The sequence below is a fragment of the Pinus tabuliformis genome, chromosome 7, assembly GCF_031772625.1.
Source record: "Pinus tabuliformis cultivar Carrire ecotype Pingquan chromosome 7, CPIR1, whole genome shotgun sequence".
Lineage (NCBI taxonomy): Eukaryota > Viridiplantae > Streptophyta > Pinopsida > Pinales > Pinaceae > Pinus > Pinus tabuliformis.
The window spans coordinates 1,575,896,449-1,575,908,774 of NC_142293.1; positions in this window are offsets into that span (position 1 = coordinate 1,575,896,449).

The window sequence follows — 12,326 nt, forward strand, 5'->3', positions numbered from 1 at the left end:
GCTACCATAAGAGTGCTATGTTTTTCGCATTTTCCACTGTCATTGCTGACCAATACCTCTTTATTTTTATCAAGCTTGAGGAGGATAACATATGCTTGATCTATAATTCGCCCTTCGAGAAAACCCATTGCTATTTGATGTTTTAACGAGTCTAGCGATAGTGAAACTCAGTCTTGTCTAGATGGACAAGTTTGTCGCTATTATTTTAACGAGTTTAATGACAAATATAACTTAGTCCTTTTCATGTTTAAAGAGTTTGAAAAGAGATGAAAAGAAAACTCCATAAGTTCTTTTTCGTAAAATAATCCCTCAAGTCCGAAAAAGGATAAAATAATACGAGAGAGATGCTATTTTCAATACTTTATGAGCTAAAAAAACAAGCGCTCGACTATCTTTTCTTGTTTAAAGAGTCTGAAAAGAGTTTAAAGAGGACTCTATAGTTTCCTTTTCATTTTTAAATCCAAGCTCAAAAATAAAATGAAAAGTTTGCTTGATGGCCAAAGATGCACAATTCACTATAAACACATCAGATTCTGTTTTGACTTGTTCATCCTATTCAAAACTCCATTAAAAATGGTTAAACATACATATTTATAGATGACAAATGAATAAAAACAATATTTACTTTATATTCATGTAAAAGTAAACATAAAAACAATTTTTAACAATTCATTTTCACCATTTCATTTTTAACATTGGATTTTGGAGTTCTGAAGCAGTTTTTCCCCCAAATTTCACCAGTCGATTGCAAGAGATTCTGTGGATCATTCCCCGTGCCATCAGGACCAGGTAAGAGCTAACCTTATTCTCTTCAATTCTAATCCATCTTCTTTCAGTTTTAGGCAAGTTTTCCTATCTTTCTGGGCCACAAGGGTTTGAAATTCTCGTTCTCCAATCATCGAACCCTACCCCTATCGAAAGGTGTGATGCATATTGAGATGTCAATAGGCAAATTAATATGCATCTCACCTTGCTAAAGGGCTAGGTGTGATGGGCGCAGAAGGGCAAGTTTGAACAATGTTTCTTCATCAATTTTTTAACTTTTTTCTGCCTAAAATGGATCCTAACTCATCTAATGTTTGCATTTCAGATATTTGTTGGATCAATATGGTTGTATCATGGCGAAAAAGAGAACATGAAGAGGAAGATATGATTGCTTTACATGACCAGGGCACAGTGGAAGCATTAAGGAACTGTGGTTTACTAAAGTTCTTCCACATATCTAGCATGAGACAACAGATAAGTTTGTTGTAGTATCTTCTTCATGCATGGGATCCTATTGACCAAGTATTCTAGATTAGGGGTAAATCAATTCATTTTACCATCGAGGATATTTATTTTTTGACGGGTTTGTCAAGGCGTGGCGCCCTTCTTTCATTATCAGGATTTACTCGGGGAGGTGAATCGGTGAAATATTACGTTCTTCAGTTCTGCAGGGATGGATCCCAACTGAGCAGAGATGGTAAGATTAATACCCAGGATGTTACTGATCGTCCTTTGAGGACCATTCTCTTTACCCTTGCTATATTGGCTGGCAACTCAACTTTACATTTAGCAAACAGATCCTATATGCAGTATGCCCTAGAATGCCTGGAACTGAAGGTGTTCAACTGGTGTGATGCGGTACTTCCTATTATGAAAGATCAACTGTCCAAAGTAAATATTGGGAGGACCAAGAATTTTGGTTATGGATCCATTTTGACTACCTTTGCTTTAGAAAGAATCCCACTTATGCAACCTCAGAGTATTTCACTCGGAGTGCCTGGACCGAGAGAACCACAGATGTAGCGATGGGTGGACCTCATGGCTAGGCATGTTGGCCAGTCACAGGTTTCATTCTCATTTGCCTTTTTTGAGTGGTTTGACCACCAGAAGATGGCGTTTGCGGAATATCCATATGTAGGGATGGATTCCTGAGGCGATCCAGATTTATCATTACCAGCTGGGGAGCAGTGGAGTGCCATTGGTAAATTGTTTTGACCATGATTTTTCTTTTTAAGTTTTTATGTTTTTTGTTTTTAATTGTCACCAAGACTAAAATAAAATCATATGTGTATGCAGATATTGGACCAGTTTGACCTGTGGCATGCCCACGGGGAGCAGATGCTCCATAGGAGGGAGCTGTTGGGAGGGAAGTCCTTAGAGATCTAGACATAGTAGAGACCTTGGCTCAGCTACAGGATCATGTAGAGATCTTGACTCTCAGCATTCAGGATGTTCGGATTGATGAACTACCCATGACACTACAACGCTATACTACTGGTGTATCGAGTCGCTGGACGAGGCTCCTACGTAGCATAGGCGGTGACCTGTTATCACCAGCATAACTAGTCTAGGATGTTTACTGCATTTATTTTTGAGTTTCTGGGGTCAGATGACCAATTTTGTCTTGGACACAAAATATTTTTAAAACTTATAAACAACTATCTATTTGACTTTCAGAGTTTTATTTTGGTTAAGTGATGAAATCTTATGCAAATGTTGATGTGAAATGCTTTCTTTACATATGTTGCAAATGTCTATTAACACATAATTTGCTAAAGAGTCAGTCAATGTGTTTAATCTTTTGGAAATATGCTGATATTGAATTGAATCAAAATGTCTTTCCAAAATTCTAACTCTTAGGAACATGATTTGAATAGCCGGGTTTCAAATGGAATAAATGCCAGTAAGCTGTAGAATGCCAAGTTGTGAATCTAGCCTGACAATGATCTGATGTATGCCATGTGAAATGACATCAGAGAGAAGTTGAATCAATGAACTATACTCAACAATGTTGTTTGTTAATCATCCGATACATATCCCCCTAAAACTCACTAACTCGCCACTTGGAGAAAACATGGCCCAGGTTGTAGAAGATAAGTTCTGCATACTACGACTAGCTCCATCGACATACCCAACGAATGGTTCCAAAAATTTTGGCATATGCAACAAATGTAAAGTGGATTACCTAACCAAACTGAAACTCTGAAAGAAAAACTAACAAACAAAAAAAATGCAATGAAAGTATATATACAATGAACTTTACTACACTTAATCAAGCATAGTATCATTTAAGATACAACCCGTTGTGGGGCTACGCCAATGGAATCCCATCACAATTGACTAACTCATAGGCTCCTTATGTCAATACTCATTTAACAACATAAGGGCCCATCCACAATGGTTCAAATTTCCCTGCTCCTAATTTATCAGAATCCTGATCATAAAGCAAGACCAGGTCACCTTTTGAGAAGACATGAGGCTTAACATTTCTGTCGTATTGTGCCTTGATGAATTTCTTATGAGCTTTGTTAGCCATTGCAGCATCACAACGGGTTTCATCCAAATGGATTAATTCCAAGAAATGAGCTTCTTCTTTAAAAGTTTTGGGTAGCAGGTCAATTGCGAGCTTGAGTGATGAGATTTTACATTGAATTGGTAAGACTGCTTCCAAACCATACACCAATTGAAACAACGTAAATCCAGTTGCATTTCTCACCGAGGTTATGTATGCCCACAAAGTTGAGTATAGGATTAAATGCTAGTTCTACTTATGGACTCCAATCATTCTTTGCAGCGTGCGCTTCAGGACTTAGTTGATTGCCTCAACTTGTCCGTTAGCCTGTCGATAATATGGAGTAGAACTGTCATGAGACAATATTAACTTGGTAGTTAACTCAATCATCATGTGATTACGAAAATGTGATCCATGATTTGTGACTATAGCTTGTGACACACCAATCCTAAAAACTACATGATTGAAAAAAAGAGTGCAACCATTTCACCACTGTTGTTCAATGTAGGCATCGCCTTGGCCCATTTGGTAAAGTAGTCAACAACGACTATAATATACCCATGCCCCCCTGCCGAGGTGGGGTTACATGCCATGAAATCAATGCCCCATTTGCGAATGGGCCAACGATGACATCTGGATGCAGTGGTGCAGGTGGTAATCTGGTCTTACGATCGAAAATATGACAAGCATGGCATTTTCTGACAACAAGTATGCAATCTTTAAAAATAGATGGCCAGAAGTAACCAGCTCGTAAGATTTTCTGTGTTGTTGCATAACCAGATAGATGCCCCCCACAAGAACCTGAATGACATTTATTCAATGTTTTTTCGGCCTCCTCATGCGTGAGGCACCTTCTTAAGATCGTATTAACACCACGACGGTAAAGTGTATCACCAACGATCAGATAATATTTGGCTAAGTATCGAGTACGTCGCTGTTCAAAGTGAGAGGTGTGAGGCCTAAAAGCTTGGGTCTAGAGATAAATCAGTATATCTCCATACCATGGATCACTTGACGATATTAGAAATAGAGTCTCATCCAAGATTGATGCTTCTGATGTTGAATCATTGGAGGACGAGGGAAGGTCACAAAGTAGCTCTACGAAGACGAGAGATTTCTTTGATTTGGATTTGATGAATTCCAAATCGAACTCCTGCAATATTACTATCCATTTAGAATATTTACCCCCCATCAATTGACGTGACAAATGTATGTCATAGGGTTGCAATATGATATAATGGTAGTTTTGCGAAGGAGAATATAATGTCGAAATCTCTATATAGCTTGAACGACTACCAAAGCTAACTTTTCAACGTATGAGTATTTACTTTCTGTATCATTAAGATTGTGACTTAAATAATATATAGGATGTTTATTTCTGTCATCTTATTGCACTAAAACCATACCGATGGTTGTATCTGCAGTGGCGAGATACAGGTTAAATTCTTTTTGATAGTTAGGGTCATACATTAATGATGCTTTTATCAGGGAATCTTTGAGAGCATCAAAGGAAGCTTGCACAACCTGATCCCAATGGAAGGGTACCCCTTTCTTCAAAAGACGCGTATATCCTTTAGCTAGCTCAGCGTGATTTGGAATGAACCTCCTCAGAAATTTAGCCTTCCCTTGAAGTCTCTAGATTTGTAATAAATTCGAAGGTGGAGGCAGGTCAAGTAATGCCTGAACCTTGATTGGGTTGATTCAAATTTCGTCCTTAGAAATGACAAAGCCAAGAAGTCGACCAGAGCCAAAACAAAACACACATTTGTGTGGATCGAGTCATATTTTGTAGTGTCGACAACACAAAAGTATGGCTCTCAGATGCTGCAGATGATCAGTCCATTTTTGCAAATGGGTAGGCAGATCATCAGGATATGGTTGAATGATGTGCTTGATGTCATGGAAGACATAATTCATTACCCTATGAAATGTCACCCTTGCGTTCTTCAAACCAAAAGGTAATTTACTATATGTGAATGTGCCCCATGGACATATAAATGTAGTTTTTGATTGGTCCTGTGGGCGGATATTGATTCGATTGTATCCGGAAAATCCATCGATGAATGAAAAGATTTCGCATTCGGCACATTCATCAATAATCTGGTCGATAAAGGGTGTAGGATAGTTGTCCTTCGGACATGCTTGATTTACATCCCTATAATCGACGCACACTCGAATTGTTCCTTTTTTTTCATCATTGGAACAATATTTGATACCTAGTCGGTAAGAGGTACAGGGTAAATGAAGCCAACATGCAAAAGTTTTTCAACCTCTGCTTTAATGGTAGCAGCTTTCTTTGGATGAACATGTCGAAGCCGTTGGTGTACTCGTTTGACATTAGGATACATCTTGATTTGATGCTCAACAATGCTTGAGTCAATTCCTGGCATTTCTTCATAAGACCATGCAAAGACATCTCTAAATTCGCGAAAAGGAGCACAATAGTTATCTAGTTCTTATGGAGAACAAGATTTTCCGATGTGAATATTTTCTACAACATTGGGTTTGATCGAAATATTTATGGCGATTGTTTCTTTGATGTTAGACAAATTTCGCTCGGAATTGATTGTATGTACAAAATTCGATAAAAAATCAACAATTGAAGGGTGGTTAAGTTCCTTTGAATAATCTTCTTCGTCATCTCGAAGGTGGGAATGATGATGATAATGTTCCCACAACATCTCTCTTGTCATCATTGATTGGATGATTCCTTCATTAGTAGAATGTATACGTGACCAAGGATAAGAAGAACTGCCATATTCTAAGGACCTATCTACCCATACAATTGTTGAGTGCGGATCCGGGTTTGCCATACAAGCCCTATAGATTGATTGCTACATAGATTTGATGGGACTTGGCGGCATCACCTCGCAAAAATCATCACTCTCAAAATAGTTGGAACTCTCCTTAAACTCAGATGATGTAGAAGAGATCATGTTGCAGGTTTCCACTCTCGCCACTTTCGTGAAACCAGATGGAGACGGAAGGTTGAAATTACCCATCAAAGAAGGATATTTGAGGAGACCCACTCCAACATTTTGAAGTGTTTGTGAATTTCCATGGATCAATGGAATGCTTCCTATATCTTGTGAGCTATTAGCAAAGAAGGCTAGTTGGTCAATGACTGTAATTCCATCTTGGAAGGGGAATGCAATTTTTCAAAAATATTTGGACACAATTGAAACCATTGCATAAACCCAAGGCCTTCCCAGTAGAATATTGTAATCAAGGAGTCCATCAATGACCTTGAATTCAATATCTACGGTTTTTCCCCCTAGTTCAACTTGCAAGCTACTTAAAACCCTGTATGGAGTATACGTTCGTCCATCGAAAGCTTTTAGTGTTGTTGGTGATTGCGACAAGGGTGGTGAACCAAGAGTTTTCTAGCAACTCATTGACATTATACAAGTAGATGCCCCCCATCAATAATGGTTCAAAGAATGTTTTTATTGAGGGCTTTTACCTATATAAGGAAAGCGAGCTGTGTTGGTAATTGTGGTGTATAACTTGTATGATTAAAGACCACAAGATTGGAATCCATAGGATCGATCCCACATATCGCTATTAACAAAGCCTGCTTTTGGGAGGGACAGTTTTGCAATACCTCGAGTGTCGACATAGCAGAGGATGATTGAGCCAAATCCTCCACTATATTATAATTTTGGGTAGCTCGAGCATGAGGATTAAATGTCGATTTATGTACAACTCCTTTTGGCGGCTTTATTGTTAATTCAGGAATAATTAGTGGAACAAGTTCTGGTGAGGTCGAGGTCGATGTACCAGGTTGATCAGTAGCTGGGTTATTTGACGATGATGGATTCCCATAATCTTTATTTCTTGTCGATACCAAAACATCATTTTTTGGATTTGCGATAGACAACATAAGAACTTGGGATGTGGAAGCATTATTGGTAGCAACTAAGTGTGTTTCTGGGTGTGGAAACGGGTCTGTCAACACCGTTGAGGTATTCGAAGCCTTTAACAGTTTTGAGACCTCAGATCGATGTGGACAGTCTCTAGTAAAATGCTCGTCATTGCATATCAAACACGAATAACGAGGTTTCCTAGCTGTAGTAGGGGTTTCAGAGGATTTTTCAGGATTGGAATTTTCCTGTTTCTTCTTATTATTCTTCCCCTTCTTCTTGCTTCCTAGTTGCTTTTGATTTTTTCCCTTGTCAGATGACACAACATTAATCTCGGAGGCAGGAAGATTTTCAGATGAATTTGCATTTTTATTTGAAATAGAAAGAGCTTGACCAGATGGTCCTCTTTCCATTTGTGTGCTCGAGGAACCGATCACGCCATCACTGGCATGAGAGTCCCTACTCGATTTTGGAGGTGGTGGAATGGTGAAAGATGGTCTAGATGCATAAGGAATTTTGTCATAGAGCATGCCAGATTGTGTATAAATCAGATCCAAATATTGGGCACGAGCAATGAATTTCTCTTCTGTGACAACTCTTCCTTTAGCCACATCCTCAGTGATGGATGGAAATAAGGACTTAATAAATCACTAAGCTAAAAGCTGATCAGGAACAAAGGTCTTTACCATTTAACGAAAACACTGCCCCTCATGAATATGATCTGATATGTGAGTGGAAGTAGTCTGTTTAAAGTTCGTAAGGAGTTCTGTTCTAGTTTCATACCTGATAGGTAACTGAAAGTGGGTTAGAAAGGTAGTAGCTAGAATGGTGAAGTTATCAAAAGAAGCTCTAGGTAGTTCAATATACCATTTTTCAGCTGGACTAGTGAGCATTCTCTGGAAAAGATGAAGCCTAATCAAATCATCATTCAGAGTGTTTGATGAACACCATAAATGAAAAGTCATTACGTGATTCGAGGGGTCTTCTCCTGGATTTCCATTATATTTTGGAATGTCAGATGGTAGTTTATGTGGAATCACTGGCCACCAAGGGGCATAAGCAATTGGATCATTTGTGAGCCGGTTCAAATCTGGTAGTTCAAGAGTTTCTACAAATGGCAACTGCTGATTTAGGTTAGGTTGAGCATACCTCGGATATGATGGAATTGCTTGGGCCATAGGTCTTTGCATACTAGTGTATGGCATTTGATTCTGGTAACCTTGATAAGGTTGTTGGACATAACTAGTATAGGGGGGTTGTTGATAACCAACTTGGAAATGTGGTTGTCCATAATTTGCAAAGCCTTGTTGCCTAGATTCTTGTAGGCTTGGTATTGTCCAAAACCAGTTTGAGCTTGGGAGCCAAGTCCAAATTAGGGTTGGAACTGGTGGAATTGAGGTTTTTGATATTGCACCAACCACGATTGTTGGATCGTTTGCTGTTGCCCAGTATTGATAGTTTGACCAAGTTTTGGATTAACTATTCCACTGTATGCCTAAGCCGTTCCAGATAAAGGTACACTAACCTAAGGTTGTTGTTGAACCCTTGAAACAAGCGGCTGTTGTATAGAAACCTGAGAAACTGGAGCCTTCTGCCTTGAAACCTGTGGTTGTGAGGGAGAAGGATTAGTTTACACCGGTTGAGATGCAATAGATTGTGCTTGTGACTGTGGCATAGTCATAAAATCAGGTGTAGTGGGAGTATTAGACACAGGTTGGATTGGTTGTGTTGGATATACAACCCTTGGTTGTTCTGGCAGTACTGGTTGCCAACCACTAGCTCTAACTCCAGTTTTACCTAAATATTGAGGATAACTCTCATATGGTTGTCCCCCGGAAAAAGGAGGAAACGGTGAATAGGCATACTGCTCACCATATGGCGGCATTCCAGTTTTTAAAGGATACATCGGTCTTTGATAACTGGTTTTCCCAAATTGATACTAATATGTAGGATCAAATTGCTGAGTTTCCATGTGAGAAAAACTAGATGGGACTCCGGACGCATAAATGGAAGGTGTCCATGGGGCAGAAGAAACCCCTGAGTGGGTTCCATCTAGTGATTGGTAACCAACTGGAACAGATGATGCACCATATAGGTGTGACTAAGGTGTAGCAGAAAACATCGAAGGTGTGGCAGCAGAATATTCTGTTGCAGCTGCATCAAATGATACAAAGTGGGATGTTGATGGTTGCTCTGACATGGTTAACTTATCCAAAAGCTATCCTAATGATTCAACAAGAATTTACGATGAAGCAGGATTAAATGAAGCAAACTCAGGAGTAGCAGGATAAAGGTTAATCCCAGTTCAAAAATGAAACGGGGTGGTAGATGGAGGATCCTATACTATCTCCTTGATAACAATCAAACCAGATGGAAGAGGTTGACCGTCAGGTCCGTAAAAGATCTCTGGTGCAAAAGAAGGTGTAGTTTCAACAGTGACAGATGCAGGAGGGGTAACAACTTCAGGATACTGAAATTCAAAGTCCAAATGTTCAGGCAACTGAACTACAGTCTCAAAGGGAGGTTTAGATGTAATCTCGGTTTGAACTGGGATTGGTTCTGGATCAACTCTAGATGGAGTTGTTTTAGGTACAGAAGTAGTTACTGTTACACTAGGATCAGTACTAGTGTCCTTAGGTAACTATGAAACTTCCTCTTGAAAGGTGGATGTACCAGGAATAATGGGAGTAACTGGAGTCCCTGAATTTGTTGGAACAGATGTTTCAAACAACCTAGATGAACTAGACTCAGTTAAACGAGACTTCTTTGTCCGAATTGGTTTCACTTCCAGAGGCAAAGACGGTTGACTCGCTAATCTCCTCAAACGACGAGGTTTGGATTGACTTTCTTCCACGATTGCGGATTACTTGATCAACTTAAAAATCAACAAAGGGAAAGTGATGTTATTTCGTGGTAAATTTATTTTAACGACACTTGAACACAACTTTGCCTTTTCAGTTTTTAAGAGTCGAGGAAAAGCTAAAGATGACTCTAGTCTCCTTCGATTTTTAATGATTCTGAAAGGACAAGTGCTCAGATGGACCTTTTCTTTTAGAGAGTCGAAAAGGAACGAAAGTGACTACTCTCGAGGTTCTAGACAAAAAGGATTACCAAACCAATCACAAAACCGCAGTATACACCTTGGTGATAAATTAAAGAGAAATTACCAAGGACTTGATGTACGGCAGTCAATATTTCCAAACGCTGTGTTCAATGTGTTAGTGTCGGTCTTGAGCCCTCCATCAGTGATCAATAACTCTTTGCATATGCATTTATAGGTGTCTCATCAGTGTCAGTTTTGCATCCCGCTAGGCATGCCATAACACTGAATGGAGGAGCTGGTCTTTGTTCCCTTCTTGGCTTTGCTGGATCAGGTCATACAACAATGTAATTGAGTCAGGCTTGTTCTTGTTTTTGTCTTGAGGTCCCATGGTCTTAGGTCTAGGGTTTTGAGTCAAAATCATTTCAAGGTCATGAGTCATGGTCAGTAGGTGCCCAGCAAGCCGGAAGGAGTCTTGTACATACGTTTCATTATCATTTTCTTCAGCTATAGCTCATTTTATGCCTTGGGTTTAAAAACCCTGTTTTTAAGTCCAAGGCCATGTGGAAATTTAAAAAAAAATAAAGAAATTCTCAAAAATTTGTAAAAGTGCCGTCAATAACCCTGGTTCCTTCACTACAGTCCCTCAGGCGGTCAACCTGCAAAAAGAAAGGAGTCAAACGCATCAGAAGGCTCATTTAAGGACAAAATGACTCCAAAACAGTGTTAAAAAAAAAAAGAATGTCCAAGTGGAAACATTATAAAGTGGGTTTTTGAGTTAAATTTTTTCAAATGTAAGCATATAAAGGTAAATTCCCTCTTTGAAGACCCTCATTGTGCATTTGAAGGCAAGAAAACACAAGAGAAAGAGGTGAGAAGGCAAATTGGCAATTTGCAGCAAATTCCGGGCTTTCTAAGCGTGTGTGACCAAACCAAAGGTGTGCGCGACCACGTGGGTGGGCGCGACCAAACGGAGGCCAACGCATAGTGTTAAATAACACGGGCGCGACCAAACGGAGGAGTGCGACCATTCTCAGAGCGTTCGTGACCAAAAACTCTGTCTGCCGTAAAACTCACCCAAACTTCAAATTTTCTTTCAAATTTGCTCGGATTTCTTCAAGGTATGCTTCCCTTATGATGTTTATAATCATGCCATGGATGAATAAGGAGGGTTATGGTAATTTTATCATGCAAGAAATTAATGAAAAATAGGTTAAGTGACTTGATGTCTTTGCAAGCTTATGTTAGGTTGTATTGTTTGTTTTTCAAGGTAATTTTTCCTTTATTCCTTTCCATTAGTTTCCCATTATAAATTCACATGTGTTAGAATGTCATTTTCATTGATCTCATTTGCAAATTAATGCTAGACCCCATCCCAATTTCCTAAAAACCCTAACCCCTCCTAAACCCTATTTCAAATCCTAATTTCTCCCATGCATCCTGCTCAAACCCTAACACTTTGTCACACAGCAAATTTATGTATAAAAAACACAGCAAAATGAAAAAGAAACATTGTGAAAAGAAAAAGGAATATGATGGCAAATGCATGCATATGAATATCACAAAAAAACAGAGTAATATCACTATGCATAGCCTAGACAAGACAAGAGCAAAAGAGACATATTGCTGAACATTATACAGGGAATCAAGGTTTGTAAAAACCATTACCAAAGAAGTTGTGCAAAAAGCAGAAGCAATCCACAACTCCATCTGGAAGTTGTACTTTGATGGAGCATACTCTAGAAAGGGTAATGGCGCAGGAGTTTTGTTGATTTCTTCTAAAGATGGAGCAACCTATGATTCCTTTCATCGGGCCTTTGAATGGATGAATACATTTAACTGTCTTTCATACATAAAAGTATATCATGGATAATCCAAGGAATGCACAGTCTTATTTGAGCTATAAAAGATCATCTACAGACAGTGGGAAAGCATCTCTTAATAAGAAATATGGGAACAAGCTCTTGGGGCATTGGTTCAGATTGGCATCTCATTGGAGAAATTTAATGATTCAGCAAGGGCTTTGGTTTTTGTGGATGTAGTGATTGTAGAGCTGCTTTCTCAGTTGTCAATTCATGAGCTTTCCCTGCCTATATTGCTGAAATTGAAAGCCATCACATCTATATGCTGTTCAAGCTCTACAACA